At 43.6% G+C, this 23,090-nt stretch overlaps 1 pseudogene; it reads left to right on the forward strand.

The window, feature by feature from the left end:
• LOC136053432 (CHRNA7-FAM7A fusion protein-like) overlaps positions 1-23,090 on the forward strand; it is a 39,688-nt pseudogene that overhangs the window by 10,679 nt on the left and 5,919 nt on the right.

Below are 23,090 nucleotides of genomic sequence, written 5' to 3' on the forward strand. Positions count from 1 at the left end.
ATACTTCTGTATTTAAACTGGAACACTGCCCCATGCTTGCTTCTTTGAACAATATTCTTGTTCAGGTTGTTAGTTCCTTCTTTTTCTCAGAATCACTGGAATCCTAAATACATTCTGTCTTCCTGGTCCCTTCCACAAGATTTCTGCTCTTAAAATCTCAATCAGTACCCTTCTACAAGCCCGAAATCTGAAAACAGCTTCTCTCCAGAACTTTCCTCCATTGCCTGAAGCTAACTTTTGGCCCCTATGCATCCTAAGAGATAGAAGAATTGTTGCCTCAGGGCACTGTTGCTCTTACAACAGATACTTAGGTAAAAAAATTACTGGAGTTACACAGTGAGCTGCCTGATTTTGACAGCAGCTCTGGAAAAGCTTCATCTTGCCAACAGCTTAGCCTTTGAAACTGCCTTAAAACTTCAAAAATTGTAATACTTCTGCTGCTTTCACTTCTGCCTTTTCCCTAAGGCATCTAATAGCCCCGCCTCTTGCTTCTGTGAGGACATTACAGCAAGCCACCAGCATGTCTTGGTGCAGGCCAGTAGTGTCTATTAGAAAGCAAGGTACTAGGCTCTTCACCTGGTCATGAGCCGGACCTTGGTTCAGACATTCTGTGCATCAAATTCTCATAAAATATTTTTCTTTTTTTCTGTTGGAAGTTGCTACATCTTAAACATCAGCTTGCTTTTTTCTTTCCTTTGTTTTGTTTGTACTGTGCTGTAGTGCAGATGAAAGATTCCATGCAACATTTCACACAAATGTGCTGGTGAATTACTCTGGATCCTGTCAATATATTCCTCCAGGTAGGACGCAGACCATGTTTGTTTGCTCAATGTATGGCTTTGAATAACTACAAGCTGTTTTCATTCAGAAATGAAATCAAAGCATTTAGATGCAGTCCACAGAAATTTTGCGGGATGTACAACTTAATTATGAGACAGATCCACTAAGTTATTTAGCTCCATGACTAATAGCATATTTCCACTTCATAAATCTGCTGAGTAGCTTGATCATTTGAAGCCCATCTGGGGTATTCTCTAAAGCAAGGTGTTAGGTATCTCACCTCATGTTATCACAGAGGAAGGTTTCTTACGCAAATTAGTTAGCTCTTTCTTGAGAATGAAGAGAAGTATGACCACAGGAGGTAACCATGAACAGCAATCCCCCTGCAGTGCACTTCACCCTGTGTGCCTGAAACCCCACCTCCAGTTGAAAAGATGAACTGAGGCCAGCCCTGTTGAACCAGACCCAAACAACATTCTGCTTTCCATCTGTACTGCTGATTCAGTATCCACAGGGACACAAAAGCTATCCCCTTCACCACTCTCTTTGATGGACAAGAGATGTCCAACCTTTATGCCACAGTGCTGGAACAGTGATGTCAAGCACATCCATAGGGGCTACCAGGAAACAAGGTATTCCCTCATGGTTGATCCTTTATTGATTCCTACCTTTGAAATCTTTTAAAGCATTTTTTTTTTTTCATGGACAGACCCATGGGAATGGTTGCTCTCCAGAGAGCAACAGTTGACTGGAATAAAATCAGCCACGCATCAGAACAGACCTTCTCCATCCCTCCTGGTTCTGTACTGGTAGGCAGTGGAGCACGTACCTTTACAGACAGACTTGATGCTCTACTAGTTTATTTTCAATTAAGGGAGCAGAAGGTATATCACACATGCAGAATACATCCACAGTGAGCTACAAACTCTGTGGTGAAGAACTGGAAGTAGAAAAGAGACAATAAAGAGTAAAGGAAATGTCTCATGCAAAGCATAGAAAATAATTTCTTAGAGGAGTTTAAATGCTGCTGAACTGCTTTGCCCAATCCATTTTAGAAGGAAAATGTGGATAATCAGCCTGCTTAATGCAACAAGTACTCACAGAAGCAGCTAGATTAATCAGGACATTGGAAGATGCAGAAGAGGCAGAAATATGGTGTTTCCAAGGCTTCATTAAAGTTTTATTTCCCATGACTCTGTGAGCAGGCTGTGCTCAGTGATGCTTCCATTAGAGAAACAAGCTCTGCTACACATGGCTCAGAAGAGGATCAGAGAGAGAGGATAAGGAGAGGACAGCTGTCTGTTGTGAAGGAAGGTAGCAGAGCCAAGATTCAGTAGAAGCTGGGTGAACATGTCCAATGTAACCCACCCAAAAATGGCCGTGACAGTGGGAGGCAGATCTGCCAGAAAGTAACAGAGCAAATGGAGGCAGTCAGGCTGCACACACCGCATGATTAACCCACAGTACCCCCAGCTTTTGCAGCCACAGGAAGAAATTAACACATGATATCAGTTTGGGGGATTAAATCTTCAAAAGGCACAACCTGAGCACTTACAGAAAAAGCACCAAATTGGTTAAGTGACTTTGAGCTGGGAGTCACATTAGCTGGTATTTTATGGAGCACACAGAAACAATTACTGCAAGCAGGTCACCCTGGTGTAGCATTGGAGACCCCTTCTATCGAATCACATTCTGCTTCTCCATCACACAGTTCCTTCCATCTGGGCAACTCACGAAAGCTGGAGAGCTAAAGTGAAAGCTGCATAGCCTCAGGCCTGCTGAGGTGAAGGTTTGTAGGGGTGACCTTTGCTTTGCCACCAGCTGCTGCTCGTGGTATGGACTGTGTAGATAGATCATCTTCCCCCTTCTCTAAACTCTCTGTTCTGGACAGCTGGGAAAATCCTGCAACTGCAGCTTGGGGCCCCAAGAATGAAGTTTGGAGCATTCCCTAGTTTAACCTCTTCTCTCAGCTAAATAAGAATAAACAAACAAACAAACAAACAATAAATAAATAGAGATTAAACAGTAGCTTTACAGTATGCAACAAATACAAACATCTTCCATTACTTAATACGAAGTAAAGACAGTGGATTAGACACATCCAAAGTAAAATCTGGATGTGGTCTTTGGGCCAGCCAGTAATCAGCCACACCAGGAGAGCAGCTCTCATGTGGCCACTGTGTTCTGGACAACCTGGCTCAAGGACGCAGTGAAGTAGGAGGGATCTTCACAAGTGTCCCAGGAAGGGATGATACTGTACTTATGCTAGCATCTTCCACACGTGCTTGCTGTTTTTTTACATCACGACTATGTCATGCGAGCTTTAGGAGAATAAAGTTGCTCACAGTCAATTTAAAATTTAAGAGTGGAGGTGAACCCTGCACAGATTTGATTCTGGTTGATTTTTATCCACAGGCATTTTGAAGAGCACATGTTACATTGATGTCCGCTGGTTCTCTTTTGATGTGCAGAAGTGTGATTTGAAGTTTGGCTCTTGGACTCACAGCGGTTGGCTGATTGACCTGCAAATGCTTGAGGCTGATATTTCCAACTACATTTCAAATGGAGAGTGGGATTTAGTGGGTAAATTGACTTGCCTAAAATTTTTTCAGTACTCTGGCAGAACCCAGATATATAGAAATTACTAATTCTATGAAGACATTTGAAATACAGATATGGAAAGTTTTCATGTAAAAGGCAGTATGATAAAGGAAGAAAAAATCACAGATGAAAAATAGCTTTTCAAGTGCATTCTTTAAATGTGTCTGAAAACACTTTGTTCTGAAGTAATTGCCTAAATCCAAGAGCATAAATGAAATCTAGTGGTACTGATGCATCTGAGCAGTTTGTCAGAACTGTACTTAGATGTGCTTCATGTAAACACACTGAACGCTACTGTCACATCTACTCAAACACATCAGCCAAGAACTGATTGGTGTAAAAATGGTATTTCAACAAAACGTTAGCTTTTACAGAGATTAGTCCTGTTCACTCTGAAAACCATCTTAGAGTCTAACAGTTAGCAGTATCTGCAAATAACTTAGTATGTCTCCTTTTCTGTGTATCAGGATGTACTTGTATTTTTAAAAGAGAAACTTGGGTCCAAAATTAGTTATCCATAGCTAGCTCTTAGTAAGTTATTTTGAACTCATTTAAATTAGGTGTAATAGGTGCTACGGAAACTGACAGTTTAGCCTTTAATGATAGCTTGCAGCGATTTTATTTTCAAATCCAGATATTTGAACAAGGAAATAACTAACCCAGAACATCTGAATATGCCTTTCAGAGCATCTGAGAATATAATAAGAAATGTAATCAGTATTCAGAAGTGCTGAAGTACTCGCTCCATAAGAAAGTTCTAAAGTCAGTTCATTCCAGAGCATTTCTAACTTTCCAGTGCTTTATTATAGTGGCCATTTCTGTTCAGTAAATTTGCATTTCTGATAAAGTGACTGGCCTATGTTTTACTTGCCTTTGGACAGAGCCGGTCCTTAATCAGCTCATTCGCCTAAAGTGTTATAGGTTCATAGGTTCATTAGGTTGGAAAGGACCTACAAGATCATCTAGTCCAACCATCCTCCTATCACTATCCCTACCCAACCACTAAATCAAATTCCTTAGCACCTCATCTAAACGCTTCTTGAACAGCACTAGGGATGGTGCCTCAACCACCTCCCTAGGCAGGCCATTCCAGTGCCTGACCACTCTTTCAGAAAAAAAATGTTTCCTCAGGTTTAATCTAAATCTTCCCCGGTGCAACTTGTGGCCATTCCCTCTTGTCCTGTCATTATTTATCAGGGAGAAGAGGCCCACCCCCTCCTCACCACAACCCCCCTTCAGGAAGTGATAGAGTGCAATAAGGTCTCCTCTGAGCCTCCTCTTCTCCAGACTAAACAATCCCAGCTCCCTCAGCCGCTCCTCATAAGACTTGTGCTCCAGACCCCTCACCAGTTTTGTTGCCCTTCTCTGAACACGCTCCAGGGCCTCAATGTCCTTCTTGTAGTGAGGGGCCCAAAACTGAACACAGTACTCGAGGTGCGGCCGTACCAGAGCTGAGTACAGGGGGATGATCACCTCCCTGCTCCTGCTGGCTACACTATACAGGCCAGGATGCCGTTGGCCTTCTTGGCCACCTGGGCACACTGCTGGCTCATGTTAAGCCGAGCATCAACCAACACCCCCAGGTCCTTTTCCTCTCTACATTCTTCAAGCCATTCTGCCCCAAGCCTATAGCATTGCATGGGGTTATTGTGGCCAAAGTGCAGGACCCGGCACTTGGTCTTATTGAACCTCATCCCATTGAGCTCAGCCCAGCTATTCAGCCTATCCAAATCCCTCTGAAAGGCCTCCCTACCCTCAGGCAGTTTGACACATCCTCCCAACTTGGTGTCATCTGCAAACTTACCGAGGGTACACTCAATTCCCTCATCTAGGTCATCAATAAAAATATTAAACAAGATGGGCCCCAAAACTGACCCTTGGGGGACACCACTCGTAACGGGATGCCAGCTGGACTTAACTCCATTAACCACTACCCTCTGGGCACAGCCCTCTAGCCAGTTCTCCACCCAGAGAAGAGTGAACCTGTCCACACCACGGGCTGCCAGTTTCCTCAGGAGAATACTGTTGGAGACCATGAAGTCCAGGTAGACTACATCAACAGCCTTTCCCTCATCTACCTGTCTGGTCACCCAATCATAGAAGGAGATGAGGTTGGACAAGCACGACCTGCCCTTGGTGAACCCGTGCTGGCTGGGTCTGATCCCCTTGTTGCCATGCACGTGTCATGTGATCTCCCTCAAGATCATCTGCTCCATAACTTTCCCTGATACCGAGGTCAGGCTGACAGGCCTGTAGTTCCCCGGGTCTTCCTTACGGCCTTTCTTGTAGATGGGAGTCACATCGGCAAGCCTCCAATCTTGTGGGACCTCTCCAGATAACCAGGAATTCTGATAGATGGCAGAAAGTGGCTCGGCAATCACCTCTGCCAGCTCCCTCAGCACCCTTGGGTGGATCCCATCTGGCCCCATTGACTTGATGGAGGAGATCTCTGACCGTCTCTGCTTGGATCACAGGGGGTGCATTATGCGCCCCATCCCGGACTTCCAGGTCAGGGCAAGTACCCTGTGGACAACTGCTCTGTCTATTAAAGACAGATGTGAAGAAGGCATTGAGAACCTCAGCCTTTTCCTTATCATCTGTGGTTACATTCCTTGCCTCGTCGAGTAAAGGAGAGAAATTTTCCTTAGTTTTTCTCTTTCTGTTAATATATTTGTAAAAGGGTTTCCTGTTCTCCTTTACAGCAGTAGCCAGTCTAAGTTCAAGCTGGGCTTTTGCATTTCTAACTTTCTGCCTGCAAATCTTGGCCAGTTCTCTGTAGTCTCCCCAAGTAGCCTGTCCCATCTTCCAGAGGACATAGACTCTTCTTTTCTCTCGGAGTCTCAACAAAAGTTCCTGGTTCATCCACACTGGTCTTTTTCTCCTCTGGCTCGACTTACGGGACTCCGGGACAGCCTGCTCCTGTGCCTTTAAGATTTCCATCTTGAGGAGCATCCAGGCTTCCTGGACCCCTTTAACCCTCAGGAGCATGTCCCAAGGGACCTTTGCAACAAGCATCCTGAACAGGTCAAAGTCTGCCCTCCATAAGTCCAAGGTAGTAGTTTTGCTAGTCACCCTCTTGACGTCACCAAGAATAGCAAACTTCACCATTTCAAGGTAAGACCTCAGGCAACCTACAGCCATACCCTTTATGGAAACTTGCTATTATTCTGTCAACATTGACACATCACTGTACCTGTCATGTGTACAGAAACACAAAAAAAGAGGTAAGCAGTGGTGGCATGAAATGCGCAAGGTGATAAGCTCTTTCAGCTGCCCGTGACACATGTTCTGCTGCAGTCCCTGCTGTACAGCCTCTTGGACAGTCTACTGCAACTAGGTCACCATTGCCGATCCTACAGCACAGCTGTGTTGTATAACAGTGTACCCTAATCTTCATACTTGACAGAATATAAGCTTGATTTTACCACTTTTGAAAATCTGAAGTGATGACATTTGTCCTATCTGACGCATGGGCTAGTGTGCGTGACATCAAATGTTAGCAGTCATTCCCTAGGTGCAGGAAGACAGAAGTCATGTTTTACTATGCTAGCCTCTGGCCTAAATCTGGTTTGCAGATTTTCCCTTTTTGAGTCTGGGTTGCCGAGACTGGTGGATCAGATAATCTGCTTTGGCTGAGCCAGGTTCTAACAACCCAGAAAGTATGAAAGTAAATGTTAGAAAACACAGAAGGTGGATTAGGAACAGCAGACAACTTGCATATTCAATTTAGATGTTTCTGGAAACACTGAGATCTTAAGAGTCATCTTTGACTGATTTAACCCTGTAATGATGTATTTCAGCTTTCAAACAACATTGAGCTGAGGCATGTTGTCCCTGGTCTCATTAAATCTATTCAGCCATACGTGCATTTTTGGCTACGAGTGTTATAAAATGACTTTTGCCTTGTAGCTAATTTAGGTCTTGTCTCCCTCATCAGTTGCTACAGGACACTTTAGTGCATCTTCTTTTCAAAGCCTGGATGGGTGAACAATAAGAGACCCCATGGAGAGATGGGGGAATGCTTTCTCCTTCCTGCAGACAGCTGTAGGAGTCAGATAAGTTCCCTGCTATGATCTGAGCTTTGATTGTCTGGAGGTAGAACCAGCTGGCCCCTACACTGCACTAGCTCCTGTGTGAGGAAGGAAGCAGTTTGTAGCCAGAACAGAAAATATCTTGTCTCTTTTTCCTCATCCCATTATTTGTCTAAAGCCTAGGGGGCAAAACACAGAAGCAACAGGGTGGTAGCAGGGGTTGGATCTGCCTGTGGCAGAATGACAGACTCAAGGATCTCTGGGGATCTTTTCAGTGCCAGTGAGAGGCCATCTGGACAAAAATGCCAGTGATTATAAACTGTAAGGGCTTGGCCTCTTTGAAGGAAATGTGCAGTCCTATGCTGCTGCCCACTACTTTGATTTCCCTCTCTGCAGGTGTCCCAGGAAAGAGGAATGAGTTGTACTATGAATGCTGTAAAGAACCATATCCAGATGTGATGTACACCATCACCATGCGCAGATGCACTCTCTACTATGGCTTGAACCTGCTGATTCCCTGTGTTCTCATATCTGGCTTGGCACTGCTTGTTTTCCTTTTGCCTGCTGATTCAGGAGAGATTTCCTTAGATATGTGCTAAAGAATTCATTTGCTTCTTATATATATCCCATAAAGTGACAAGTAATACTTCAAGTTTCTTGATGAATAAAGATTTCCCTGGAGGAGCAACAGAAGCACTTGTCTGGTTGCAAAAAGAGGAGTATAAGTTTAAGTATGGCATTCACACATACAGTTCTAAATACTTTGGATTCTACTCTGCAATGAAGCAGAACTTGTCACTGACCGAAGAAACAGTGGTAGTTCTCCATCTCTTCTGTTATTCTGTTCCTTACCACATCTCAGTGCATTTCACAGCATTAACTCTGTTTTCAGACAGGACATAGTAAGAAACAGAGAGTGAAGGGTTATGAGAAGCAGCTGGGCATTGAATTTTCACCTTCCAAGTACAGCTCTCAAACCTCCAAGTTATGAGTTCCCCTTGAATGCAAAGTAATGACAGCCAAGGAAGAGTCAAATGAGTTTTACTGCCATGCATATCAATATAAACAGGAGGGGTGCTTCCAAGAGAAAGCTGGAAATATATGAGATTGACCCAGGTGAGGCCTTTATATTCAGCTGTGCACAAATCTGATCATGACAGCATCACTGAAATAGTACCAAATGCACATGGTTAGTAGAAACATAAGAGCACTGAATAGCCAATATTTCAAGAAGCAAAATATGGGCTATGAGGGATGTGACTGCTGACTGTGAAAAACAGGGCGCAGACATGGAGAATAATTTCTTGAGTTAAAGCATAAAAAGAGAGTGTAATATTTATGCATTAAACATGTGAAATAGAAGGCAATTTATCAGCACAGGGCAGTTAGATTTTGGGAACAACCTTTCCAGAGAGAACAAAATAACACAGAGCTATTTTTGTAACAGGCTGCATCTCTTTGGAGGGTGTTATGTAACATGCAATAGTCGAAACAAGTCTCTCCTCATCTTGAGCTGTTGCCTGGGTTTTGCATGAGCTCTGTTTTGCAAGAACAGTATGTTTTATCCATTCTGCAAGTTCCATTTCACTGAGTAGCAAAGAATCTCCCTTACTTTGAGAGAAATAAAGGTTTGGCTGCAACTGAGAAGTGGAAAGAGAGCATATAAAAATGTATTCAAAGATGCTCTCATTTGGTAGAAATTCTCACCTGCCCTGACAAGCATGAATTCATGGATTTGGCTTAGCTGTAGAGGAGGACGAAGTTATATTTAACAGCAAAGACATCAGAGGAGGACCTGCAGTGATCAAGTTCCTCATCTTTCCTCTACATGTTCACTTCCTGCAGGTATCACTGTTCTGCTTTCCCTGAACGTATTCATGCTGCTTGTAGCTGAGATCATGCCTGCAACTTCTGATTCAGTCCCGCTAATAGGTAGGTTGATTTTCTCTGCTCTGTGCAAAAAGTACAATGTTTCTCAAGAGTAGCTCAAAGCCTGTTGGAGCTCTGACTCTTTCTTACAATAGTTTCACGTTTTAGCAATGTTAGGAATGAAACTCTTTTGGGCTTTACTGTTTGTGTGAATGCAGAAAAAAAAAAAAAAACTGTCACGAGGAATACAAAGTGGCTCTGGAAATATCAGATAGGCTGGTAATTGTAATATTTATAGGGACACTGAATCAATGTAGCTTGGAGGTTTGGCAAAGCACAAAGTACAGCACAACCAGTGCATGGGAACAGTGAGAAACTGGAATAATACTCAGCCTTGCCTCTGGGTTCATTTAAACCGGGGTCACTTAGTTACTTTGACAGCTCTCTGGATGAAGCTGTGCCCACAGAAAGATTTTGAAGATGTCTTTGCAGCTGGCTGAAGAGAAGTTTTTGTTTTTCCGCATTACCTTACCCCCATTCTGTTATTAACTGCTGGGGAATTTTTGTTGTACTACTTGAGGCAAATTAAACACACATTTCTGCTTAAATATATAAAGTTTTAATGAACAGGGCATTGGAGAGTCCTGCTACCATAAATGAATCTACAGGGAGTCAGAAAAGTTATGTCTCGAGCCTTTAAATGACACTGAAGTTTCAGTTGCTGCTTGTGGTCATCCCCACCAAGCTATACAAAGAACTCCCATTGGCACAACTGCTCTTTTGGAATGACCAGTTTATTGTCACTATGCTGTCACAGTGGAATTTATCCCTACCAAATGAAGAATATAGAGCGGAGTGGTGAGGCTTGCACAAATCACTCAAGAAATAACCGTCACTGTCTAAATAGCAAGATTCAACCTACAGCTGTATAAATTAATACAATGACAAAACTTATATTTTTATCTTATATTTTGGGGAAATGCTTTTAGGAATGCACAGCCTATACTGGGGAAAAAATCAGTTGTTATGACTGGCTTAAAATCTCTGAAGCCAGAAACGGCTGTAAAAATCCAAACCAGGAACCTTTTAGTCAATTCTCTTTCTGGCCAGTGTTAAATAACTCTGAAGGCAATATAAGAAATCCAAAGGAGTTAAGAAACTATGAAGGATTAAATGATTTTCACAAGGTCATGCAAGAATGGCAGAGGATTTAATCATTTCTTTTCATTAATTTCTTTTTTCTAGGTGTCAAATAACAAGGCAAATGAGGGATTCACTATTGTTCTGTGAGGTGAATTGATAGGAGAGATTGTTTGTTATGGGACAGTGAGCTGATACAGAAAGACACTAACTGAATATTATGAACTTTAACATGGAAAGATGTTTTATGTGTCATTATATGTCAACAGTGTGTCATTTCTGAGATTGAGCGTGACAGAAGCAATAGTAAGGGAAAGTCACCCCTGTGTCCTGTACATTTCTCCACGAGGTCCTTGGTCATCAGCAGCATCACAGGGGTATTAAGAGCTCTTACACTATGTGCATGCCAAAAGCTCCAGCCTCTGCTGAATGATCCCCCTGAAACTGTCTTCTGAGAAGCAGAGGCAGAAAGGAAGACACTGATGCTGGTCAGCCCTCCAGCAGACTCAGGTCTTTGGTGGCTTGAGGATGCAGAAATATAGCAGGATTGTGAAAGCTCAATTGGCCAGGTGATGAAGAAGGCTGGGTAGCAGTCTGTGATCAGTAAAGGCACAGGTTTGTATGCTGCCTTTCTGTTACATACACATGCATTCATGGGCCTAAGTTAATACTGGAATCTCCTAAAGGAGAAGTTACTGTTAGTAATCCCATGGGCACAGGCAAAGCTGCCAGTAATAGTCTCTTTCTCTGGGACAAGTGTCACCGTTTGCGGGACAGTTTGACCCGGTACTGTGACAATTGAGGCAGGGGACCCACGGGCCCACACTCCGGGGAAGGGGAAAGGGGAAAGGGAAAAAGGAGAAGGGAGATGGGCCTAGGAACAAAACAGCGGCAACGATCTGAGTAGGAAGGCTAATTTACTAAATAAGATACCAGACAGGAAAATAACACAATATAATATAATATAATTGGAATTGAGGCAAATGGATCAAATAAAATGAGCAAGAGAGAGAGTGTCCGATAAACCGAAGGCCTTACGCTAATGCTGAAGGCGGACGGCAGCAACAAACACCCACTGCTGAGCTCGGTCCCGAAGGGAAGGGAAGAGAGAGTCCCGTGACCACAGACAGTTTTTATCTTTCCCTCTGGGCGGAAATATGTAAAAATGCAAAGCATCGCACAGTCCTCTGGGGAATGTAGTTCTTCTTCTCTTCTGAGACAGGTACACCCAGAACTATGGGTGATCCACAGAGCTGGAGCATTAACTCCTTAACTCCCAATACACCACATGATGTCATGATGTGGAATATCAATAATAACACAAAAATCACAGAACCATAACAACAAGTAAGCTGTGTAGTAAGACATCTCCTGGTCCTCCTTTTGCAAAATTTTGAGAGGGCTTTAGAAGGGAGACAAGGAGGTTGTGACTGCTTTGCTGCAAGACCCAGGTAGCAAGATATGCCACATGCCTATCTGAGTAATTTCTATCATGGGATCATTCTGGATGGACCATACAGTAATAATTATTTTTCTTTTCATAGGCTAATCCCTCTGTATTGAGCTCATGAAGCCTCAGTTTCAGTGGAAACTGAGTAAAGCATTATTTCCTGACCTTAACAGAGCAGTATGAAAACTCAGAAACTGCTAAAACATCATCTCTTGAGATAAGGTCAATATATGCATGCAAAACATGATTAAAGTACACATTCCAGGCAACTGAAATTTAAAAAAATGTCCAACAATGTATCTAGGTGCCAACAGAAGATGCACTTCTGAGGGTCGGTGGTCCTGCTGCAGCAGGGGGTTTGGAACTTGATGATACTTCGGGTCCATTCCAACCCAAGCCATTCTATGATTCTATGATTGTGAAATTAAAGCCTAGCACAAATTGTCTCATAAGAAGAACAAAAGAACATTTACTCAGACACCTTAATATTTAACTTCAAGGAGAAAAAACACAGATCTACCGTGGGGAAGGAAGGTGATGTTGAAACAGTAAGGGTAATAATGCCCACAGGCAAGTTCCTGAAAACTTTCAAATAACTTGGGCATCTTACTGGTGAGATTCTAGCCACTGAGTTGTGCAGCAGCTCCCAAAAATTCTAACAAAACTGTTGTCTGTATGTGTACCTGGGACTCCACAAACGTAGGTAGAAGACATTGAGAAATAGTGAAGGAATGCTCTGGGCACTGGCTTTAAGTAGATCAGTTTCTACTGATACAATACCCTACTAGAGAAGATAAGATATATCAGAAAAAAAGAAATAGAAATATATGTATTACTATGGATTCAGGTACTAGAATAACAGACTAAGTACTACTTAATCCATCATAGATATAACAAGCATCATGTACTGATAGAAGGTAGAGGATTGTTGTAATGGTGGTGAGGAAACCTGTTTGGGCAAGTCCCTTGCTCTGTGTGAATGTTATCTCAGTTATTAGGATCACTCACACCTTTTATCCCTTTTAGAGCAGAAAGTCAAGGAAATGATAAAGTCTTTTCTCAACAAGAATACTCAACAAGCCTTGTTGGCAGCATGTAAAAGTTCTTTTTCTTTTAATACCTGAATAATTAGAGCATATCAAATGTATTGGAAATGCACCTCTTAAAGTTGTCATGTAGGTCAAACACAGTCTGTTTCTTTCATCTGTCCATTAGACAAATTTTGTATTGTGGAAAAGAGTAAAGGAATAATTCTAGTTCATAGATGTTTTGTAAGACTCTAGACTTCAGGTATCCAGATAAGGGATTCCTAAAACTATCTCACATATACAGTTATCTGATGCTTCCCTGTTATAGACCAAAAGAAAAATAACTTCAACATGCTGGAGTGCACTCAAGGATGATGCTCTCAAAGGTTGCCATTCCCAAGCAATGGAAGCTTCTTATTTCATGGGATGTTTACAAGTCTGGGGTTATGTGAAGCTGATCAGGATTTTCTAGTTGTGTCAGATCCTCCAAAGACAGAGATGAGACAGCAACCTCTCTGGGCAACCTATTCCACTGTGCCACTGCACTCAGAAGGATGAAGTGTGAGATCTTGTTTCAATTTATGTCTGCTCTCACCATGTTGCTGGACACGGCCGTGAGGAACCTGTCCCCGCCATCCCTTTTCTAAGGGCAATGTGGTGTTGTCAGTTGCCTCAGAGGTCCAGCCTGACACAGCTGTGGCCATACAACCTCCCCTCAAAGGGCCTAAGTGAGCCAAGTAGTTTGCTGACATAGTTCAGTATTTTACTGCTTCTGTAATGGTAGAAAGTCTTCCTTCTTTCTGTCTTCTTGACTGCCTTGTCAGTCTCAGCTGCTTAGCTTCAGCTTTCCTAACACCAGCTATGGATGCCCAGATAGTGACTCCAGATCTTGCCTTTGCATCCTGTCCCTGCTCTACAAGGTATGTTGACCTTTCACACTGGAGCACTGTCACAAGTTCCATGCTGGTATTCTGATGCATGTCCTTATTTTTTTGAGTAATGGTAGGAGCCTTTCTTGCAGTTGAAGGCTGTTGTCCTCTAAGCCCTTGCTGTTTTCTTGTGCTGCTTTATCCTTCTGAGCTTTCTTTGGTATAATCTGTTCCCCTTCATGCATTTGTGCACATATTATGGAGGTGAGTCTTTCCAAGTTGTTCCGCCATTCCTGAGATCTTTCACATTCTGGCCATTCTGCACCATTTTTCTTCTATGAACTCTCAGATTAAGTGTAGGTTCCTCTGTTCCATAGTATTCCAGGTTTAAAGCCCTCCTCCTAATGCCTAGCTCCACTCCAAACAAACAGGGAAAGACTGTTCTTTATTCTGGCTTCTGTACCCAAATGCTCTTTATTCAGCAAGTACTGAGCGGGGCTGAGTTACATAGCTTGAGCCTGAGATCTGAAAATCCTATCCCCACTCCAGAAATGCAGAACCTCTCCACAGTGGTTTTGTGGTAATAATTGGGACATTTGGGTTTCTAAATTGTGTTTACCACATAATGATCATGCTTCTCCACTGTTGTCTTTGGCTTGGCTGAACACCCTCTTGGGATGAATATGAGGAAAAGGTCTTCATGCATGTAGGAGGAGACGCTCTGAAAAGGTGATCCCACACAAATTGTAGAATCTGCATAGTGTTCTTACATTTTGTTTTTGTGAGAGCCTTCTACTGGTGCCTGGACATGGCTGAATACTTCTGACTTTTAGTAGTGTAAAAACACTTGACTAAAAAATCTTATATATCTTGTTTTTCTCCATCATTTGACCTCAGCCTTATCTAGCTAACATGGGCAGTAATGTCAGAAATTCTCACAGAGGCTGCTTGTAGTGCCCCTGTTGAGGAAAAGGAATGCTACTCTGTCTATTTGCAAGGAAATGTGGAAATTATATAATGATTCTTTTTAGCTGAGGCCATATTACCTTGTCCTTAGCTTACACTTAGGATAAACAAAGCACCACTCAGCCTAAATAATCACAAGGGCAAGATACCTGCTTTTTCTGCCCCTCTGCAGAGCATCTCTCTGCTTCCTTGGTGCACCCTTTTGCATTCTCTGTCAGTCTGTAAAGCTGCCCAAGGGCTCTCTTAATCCGTCATTTGCAACTTCCCCTTACAATGTACTCACACTTCTGAACAGTTCACTAAATGCTATGTTAATGCACATTAAAAACAAGCTGACTTCTTTTCTGCAAAGAGTAGGTGACAAAATTTGAGCTAGAAATCAGCAGCAGGCTGCTTAGCACCTTCCAACATCTGAACCCTGATGCTCCACTGCACCACAGAGCGAGGTGTGCTGGAGCTGTCTTTTCCATGAGACAGTCCCTTTCTCTGACAGAAGTGTTCCAGCTAAGTAGAAGGATGATGACATTTGAACTCCTCCCTTTTCCAGCTGTCTCTGGGGCTTGCATGCACAACTACTTCTGTCCTTCTCCACAACAGCCTCTAAGTTTAGGGGCAAAAGCTGTTTCCAAAACAGTTTTCAGCAGCATATATATATACATACATATATATATATATATACATATATATATATATATATACCAAGTAAGGCACCAAGATCACTCAAATCTTGCAACTGTCCTTCTCCAAATTCATCTGTGATGCCACCTCTGGGAACCAGAGCTAGGATGCCTCTGTTTCTCTTTAAAAAATTTACTACCCGTAGCAACAGAAATCAGCTCAGCCTTTTGGATTAAGAGTAACCAAGTCCCATGGCACCTACAAACACAATGGTTTGGCCAGAGTCCAACACAAGTCTATTGTATGCCCAAGGCTTGTTTCAATTCTGCATCCTGGAGCTCCCTCCTGACACTGAAAGCTCAGGAGTATAACTCCTTAGAAGACTTTTGGACCATGACTATACAGCAGTGGCTGTGTCCTAAACTTACCCTCCCTGGTATAGCTTCATCATTCCTCATGGGCAGTGTGTCTGGCTGCATACATGCTTTGACTTGCTTTATATTTCTCTCTAAAAATATTTTATAAAGAGTCTGGTTATATAGAGAGCTGGATTTCATTACTTGAGGAAGGAAAATATAAATTAATACAGAGAACTCCAGATGTGATGTACACTTGAAATTACTGCTCTGAGTGCACTGGTCGCTGGCTAAAATCCTGAAGCCTGTGGGGTACAGCTCAGGTGTGAGAATTGCTCTTTCTGCTCCTAAAAACCTATTCAGTTGTGTACAGATGTGTCTCACATGATATAAGCCAGTGATCTCAAGGGAATTTCATGCACCTTCTAACCCTTACCACTGAAGGCTATGGCATCTAGCCTTGTGTGTTATGTAAGGATATCTACATGGATGTGCATTGCATTGTGCTGATTTTCCAGTTCAGCGACCAAGTCAAAATTAAGCAAATACTCTTATTTCAATTAAAGCTTTCATACAAAGTCAGAACCTGTCCACTGAAACTCAAGGATTAGGTAATTTCCTTGAGACCTACGTTTGAGGCTTTCAGATATAAACTGTTAGTGTTGTTTCTCTGTTGTTTCTTTTTTGTTTGTTTATTTGCTTGTTTTAAAATTCTATAAAGACAATGATATGCCGGTTAATAGGGCTGGATAATCAAGTCCACTTTTGATAATGTTTTATTCATCTCTGAGGAAAGGATCAGTGTCTTCCTTGGGCCTGTCTGAAGGCCTTCCTTCAGACTTATGCCTGAATTATTTTTTTTAAAGAGCATTATGACTCCCTACTTACAGTCTCCTTATCTCTGGCTTGCTTCATTAAGTTGTGTTTCCCACTTGAAAGCAACCTTCTTCCCTCTTCCTCCCTGATCCTGGCTTCTTCCATCACCACACAAATCACCTACTTCAGAAAGTATCTTCTTCACCTCTCTACATCCCCTTGGCACCTGCCTCCATTTTACTGTGCTGATGACCCTCTTTTTGCCCATCTGGCTGCTTACTCTCCCGTACCAGTACAAAGCTAACAGAAAACCACCAGTCTGTGAGGCTGGACCCCAGGTGGCAGAGAAGTGCAGAGTGGTTGAAAGTGGACATGGTGTGGGGGGCTGAATATAAGGAACGGTCATTTCCTGTGGTCAGTATCTGCATGATGCATGACACCTTGGCTGGACTTATCAAATGCTACAGAAAAAAAAAGCCTCTAGTTAGCTTCAGTCTAGGTAACATTGCTTCATTTCCCTCTGTCTCCTTCATCTGCTTGCTTATTCTAAATCCACAAAACTTGCTGCTCAGAGCTCTACTACAGTGATTTGTTTTCAGTCTTCTCTCCTCCTCACTGCTCATTAACATGCCAATGTTATTTCAATACAAATGAAGGTCATAAACTGTGAGTAAGTATGTTTGCAGCAGATGCTTGGGGTGATTTCTTGCAGTTAGTCATACAGCAAACGAGACGGCAAATTACTAAGACAAGGAAGCTATGTGGTGTTTTTGACACCTCCAGGAGTTACAGATTGTTTTAAGATATGAGCATAAGACATAAGTGGTTCTGACTAGAGAAAGAAAATGAGATTAATCTGTTGCATTTTCTGTCGTCTGCCTTTATATCCTCAGCCACTGCCACTTCATATGTCTCTCTTCAATTTTTTTGTTTTTTCTTCCCTCCCTTTCATGGTCCTGACGGGAGCTTTGTTGGTGGCAGGCCTGCTCTCAGAATCTTCCATCCAATCGAAAGCAGCAGTTCAGTACAGTGATCTATGGTGTTTTCCCTGAAATTGCATCAGTTGCACTTTTATTTAAAACAGAAAAAAGAATAGTTTTATTTCTCAAATATCTGATTCTTCAATAACGTGGAGGGAGAAGAGATTGAAAATATTGCTCATGACCCCTGCAGCTACCACAGCCAAGAAGTAAACACAAGATCTAGCACTGAATTCTCCATCTTTAAAGACATTTCATGTTTGTGAAAGACCATCTGGACTGTGGCAACATTCTTTGCTTTCTACTGCTGGTGAGACCTGATGGAATGCAGTGTATTCCAGCTACAGGAAAACTTAACAATGGACAGTTTTTTTCTGTCCACATTATCTTCCTTATCTCTTTGCATCTGAGTGCAACAGTAGAACAGTAAGGGAGCCTGTCCTCAACCTTCTGTTTTCCCCCCTGGTCTTTGAGAAACTCTGCCTGTGAGCAACCATTACCTGCTGCAGACTGAGATGGTGCCTGCCCAGCAGGAGTCCTGCTTCCTGCCACAGGAGAGAAGAAATATGTTTGGAATTCCTTATGCTGGGATTTGAGGTTTCCTGCACTCTCACAGGTTCAGTTCATGAACTTGGAGCATTTTCAGAGGGAACAACAGTGTATATCTCATACTGAGAATGCACCGGGTCATTTCTGTCATTTCATGAGTGTTCACCAGGAGCCCTCAACACTAAATGATTAAAATGACTTGACTCAGAACAGCTCTGAAACAGCCCAGAATGTCACATGCAAAAACTAATGCTTCCAGCAAAGAAGGAATAGCAGTGGGAGGTTCCCAGCCTCACCACTATACATTCCTGATTATTATGACACTCACCTTCATCACCCACTATTCCACAGTATCTGCATCACTGCAGTTGGTCACAGTGGAATAGCTTTGCTTTTCCTATGATTAGCTGTGTTAATAAATATGGATAATGTACTGCTTTCTCAGTCAGTGCTCAGTGATAAAATCAACAAAGCAAAGCATCCATCTGGAATCATATTGCCCCTCAGGGTTTCTGTTTTATTTACCCTGTTTCTAATCAGCCCTTAAAGTTTATCTGGTTCCACTCAAGCAGCAGATCTTACAAATAATGTCTAAAATAAACCATGTTGCTTCTCTGACATAGGATAATGTCACAAAAGGTCCATAAATGGTGCTGGAAGATCCTCTATTTCTGAACTGCAAATCATGTCACGGTGTTACCCGTGACAGTGACCCAAGGGAAACCGAGAAGGGAGAGAGAAAAAGAAACTGCGTCAGTGGCCGCGCGGCCGCCCGAGCAGAGCCGCGCTCCGGGAGGGGGAGGGAGAAACAGCGGGAAGAGATGGGTCTACAAGAAAACAACGGCACGATCTGAGAAGGAACGGTAACTTTACTAACTATAATAAAATTGAACAATTGAGAGAGAGATAAAAATTCCCGAACCAAAAGCTGTGAGCTTACGTTAAGGAGAAAAGTGCAGCGGAAGCACACGTGCTGAACCTCCACGGCAGCCCAGAGCAACGCGCCCAGACCGAGCGCCGCCTGCATCCGGTGCGGAGCTCCGCCCCTCTGCTGCTCCCACAGCATTAACTCCTTCACTGCTGCGTGATGCTCTGATGTGGAATACCGGCATCAAAACCACAAAACCACAACACTATTGGCTCTGTTCTCTCATAAGCAGGTGCAACAGAGATCTCTCAGTTCAGATCACCCACAGGAGCATCCTAATATTTCAGCTGTGAAATGTAGCATGTCACGGAGAACCACATCTTTCTCTTGAAGTAATTGTAGTGTTGATTTTGGGGAAACCTCAGAACCTCATTATTATGAACAAGCTTTTTACTGCTGAAGTAAAGAGAAGCAGTATTAAGAAATGAAGGTGGAAGAAAACTTGCCTTTAAATCTTTATTGGATTATTGATGTTTTCTGTAACCCAGGTTGAGGCAGTGGTGGAGGCTGCAGTTCAGGGTAATGTCCTACATCTCTCTCTAACACCTGGACATAATAGTCCTTGGTAATTTGCCTTGACTGTCTTCAGCAGCTGCCTTCAAATGCCATTAGCACTGTGGATAATTATTCTGTACATTCTGATGTACCAACCCCACTTCTGACATGAGAGGGTATATGCAGAGGATGAGATGCATTGAGGAGATACAGTTTCAAGTTTTCATTCTGGGTTTCAAGATCTTGATTCCTTTCCTGTGCAATAGGTTTAAATTCAGCATGCTAGCAAGGGTGATCTCATAGAGACCAAGAAGGGTAACCCTGGGGACTGAGGAAGATGCTGAGTGATTGTAAGAGACTAATATTTTATACCATTGCCTCAAAGTTTGCTGTTGAACATGTCCGAACATGTCCAAGCTAGTCCTGGGCAAAGGTTGTGAAATCCCTTGTCTATGGGACAAGCTGATGGGCATGTCTTGGGGCAACTTAAGCTGCAGCTCAGTGGCTGCTGAACACTCTTTTGTGGAACTCATCTCCAGGGGAAGATAACCATCTCAGGTGATACTCACCTGATGCTGCAGCTCAATGACCGGAGAACATTCTTTTGTGGAACTCATCTCCAGGGGGAGATAACCATCTCAGGCCATACCCGCCTGACACCCAAGCAGGAGGGGTTCCTCACGTAGACTGGAGAAATCTGGGAGATAAATAGAGGGGTCCTGCAGCCACGAAGTTGGAGGGTTTTCTCTGGAGTGGCTTCCTCTTGGAGAAGCTTTCTCTTAGGAGAGACCTCCCGAGCTGATCACTGCTTGCTGCTTCCTGGAGAGGTTTTCTCTTAGGAGAGACCTCCTGAGCAGATCACTGCTTGCTGCTGCCCGGAGAGGCCTTCTCTTGGAGAGACCTCACGAGCTGATCACTGTTCGCTGCTGCCCCTCCTGGGGTTGACCCCTCGCCGCTTCTCCTGTGCTGACCTGGTGCTGCTTTTCCAGGACAACTGCTTGCTGCTCAGGGCTGCCCATCGCTGCTGCTGTTCTCCTCGCTTCTGCCGCCCCTGCTCTTCTGCCTCGGACCGTCGGAGCCACTTGCAACCGGACTGCCCCTGGGATCCTGGCTGGTGACTATCCCTGCTTTGTACAAACCCTTGCTTCTTTCCTATCTTTCCTATCGCTCGCCTTCCCTTCCCCATCACCCTTAACAGTGTCCGCCTTCCCCATCTCCCTGGTTTATAGTGGTAATAAACTGGTCGGACCAACATTTGAACTGTTGTTTCTTAATCTCACGCTGGGTATATACATAATCTAAGAACCTCGTCTCCCTCCTTTATATTGGAGCGTGACAGTGATACACCCTTGTGGGCAGGAACAAGGTGAGGGAGCAGAAGGTGGTGCCGCAACCACACTTTCTGGGGGTCCACTGACACGGGTGTGGAATATCAGAGAAGATGTTTTGGATGTGATTCAGCACTTCTTAAATGTAGCTCAAGGTCAAGGAATGTTATTTGTCTTTTGTTTTTCTCCTCTCCTGACCAGATTCTCCTTTTACTTGCAGCTCAGTATTTCGCTAGCATCATGGTCATTGTTGGTCTGTCTGTGGTCGTAACAGTGTTAGTTCTTCAGTTTCACCATCATGACCCACAAGCAGGAAACATGCCCAGATGGGTGAGTAGATTTGGTAGTAAATATTCAACAGCATTTGATGAAAAAAAAGAGTTTTATGGCAAATTGACAAGGGACAGATGTTGTTCCCCATTAACCTCAAGTGCCAGCTATGGACAGTATGTTTTGCACTGTTATGATTGCTATTAGAGAACAAACATACTAAATTTGGATTTCTCTTAGAAACAGCATCTGTTGTTTGGATTTTCTATTTAAACCATAAACAGAAATAGGTTGATTTGTGGCAGCGTAATCTTTCTGTATGCCTGCTTTGCAAGGGTTGACCTGTGAGCAATATTTTTGATTTCTTGACCCGCACAGTCATTTACTTCATAGGTTCATAAGGTTGGAAAGAACCTACAAGATCATCTAGTCCAACCATCCTCCTATCACTATCCCTACCCAACCACTAAATCAAATCCCTTAGCACCTCATCTAAACGCTTCTTGAACAGCGCTAGGGATGGTGCCTCAACCACCTCCCTAGGCAGGCCATTCCAGTGCCTGACCACTCTTTCAGAGAAAAAATGTTGCCTCAGGTCTAATCTAAATCTTCCTCGGTGCAACTTGTGGCCATTCCCTCTCGTCCTGTCATTATTTATCAGGGAGAAGAGGCCCACCCCCTCCGCACCACAACCTCCCTTCAGGAAGTGGTAGAGTGCAATAAGGTCTCCTTTGAGCCTCCTATTCTCCAGACTAAACAATCCCAGCTCCCTCAGCCGCTCCTCATAAGACTTGTGCTCCAGACCCCTCACCAGTTTTGTTGCCCTTCTCTGAACACGCTCCAGGGCCTCAATGTCCTTCTTGTAGTGAGGGGCCCAAAACTGAACATAGTACTCGAGGTGCGGCCGTACCAGAGCTGAGTACAGGGGGATGATCACCTCCCTGCTCCTGCTGGCTACACTATTTCTAATACAGGCCAGGATGCTGTTGGCCTTCCTGGCCACCTGGGCACACTGCCGGCTCATGTTGAGCCACCAACAGGTCCTTTTCCTCTCTACATTCTTCAAGCCATTCTGCCCCAAGCCTATAGCGTTGCATGGGGTTATTGTGGCCAAAGTGCAGGACCCGGCACTTGGTCTTGTTGAACCTCATCCCATTGAGCTCAGCTCAGCTATTCAGCCTATCCAAATCCCTCTGAAAGGCCTCCCTACCCTCAGGCAGTTTGACACATCCTCCCAACTTGGTGTCATCTGCAAACTTACTGAGGGTACACTCAATTCCCTCGCCTAGGTCATCAATAAAGATATTAAACAAGATGGGCCCCAAAACTGACCCTTGGGGGACACCACTCGTAACAGGACGCCAGCTGGACATGACTCCATTAACCACTACCCTCCTGAGGAGCCATCTTGAGGAGCATCCAGGCTTCCTGGACCCCTTTACCCCTCAGGAGCATGTCCCAAGGGACCCTTGTAACAAGCATCCTGAACAGGTCAAACTCTGCCCTCCGGAAGTCCAAGGTAGTAGTTTTGCTAGTCATCCTCTTGACATCACCCAGAATAGCAAACTCCACCATTTCATGGTCACTCTGGCCAAGACAATCTCCAACCTTCACATCTCCTACTAGTCGTTCCCTGTTAGTGAAAAGTAGGTCTAGCAAGGCATCTCCCCTGGTAAGCTCTTGCACCAGCTGTGTCAAGAAGCAATCATCCACACATTCTAGAAATCTCATGGACTGCTTCCTCTGCGCAGTATTATATTTCCAGCATATGTCAGGGAAGTTGAAGTCCATGAGAACGAGTGCTGGCCATCGTGCAACATCTATGAGTTGTTTATAGAACACCTTGTCTATTTCTTCATCCTGACCAGGCGGTCTATAACAGACCCCCACCACGATGTCACTCCTAAAGACTATCCCCCTGATCCTTATCCATAGGGACTCTACTTTATCATTTCCAACCTCAAGCTCTTCAGCATCAAAACACTCTTTGATATAGAGAGCTATGCCACCACCCTT

This window comes from Cyrtonyx montezumae, unplaced genomic scaffold (assembly GCF_038088225.1).
Source record: "Cyrtonyx montezumae isolate F1298 unplaced genomic scaffold, pur_monq_1.0 scaffold_30, whole genome shotgun sequence".
In the NCBI taxonomy this organism is placed as follows: Eukaryota; Metazoa; Chordata; class Aves; order Galliformes; family Odontophoridae; genus Cyrtonyx; species Cyrtonyx montezumae.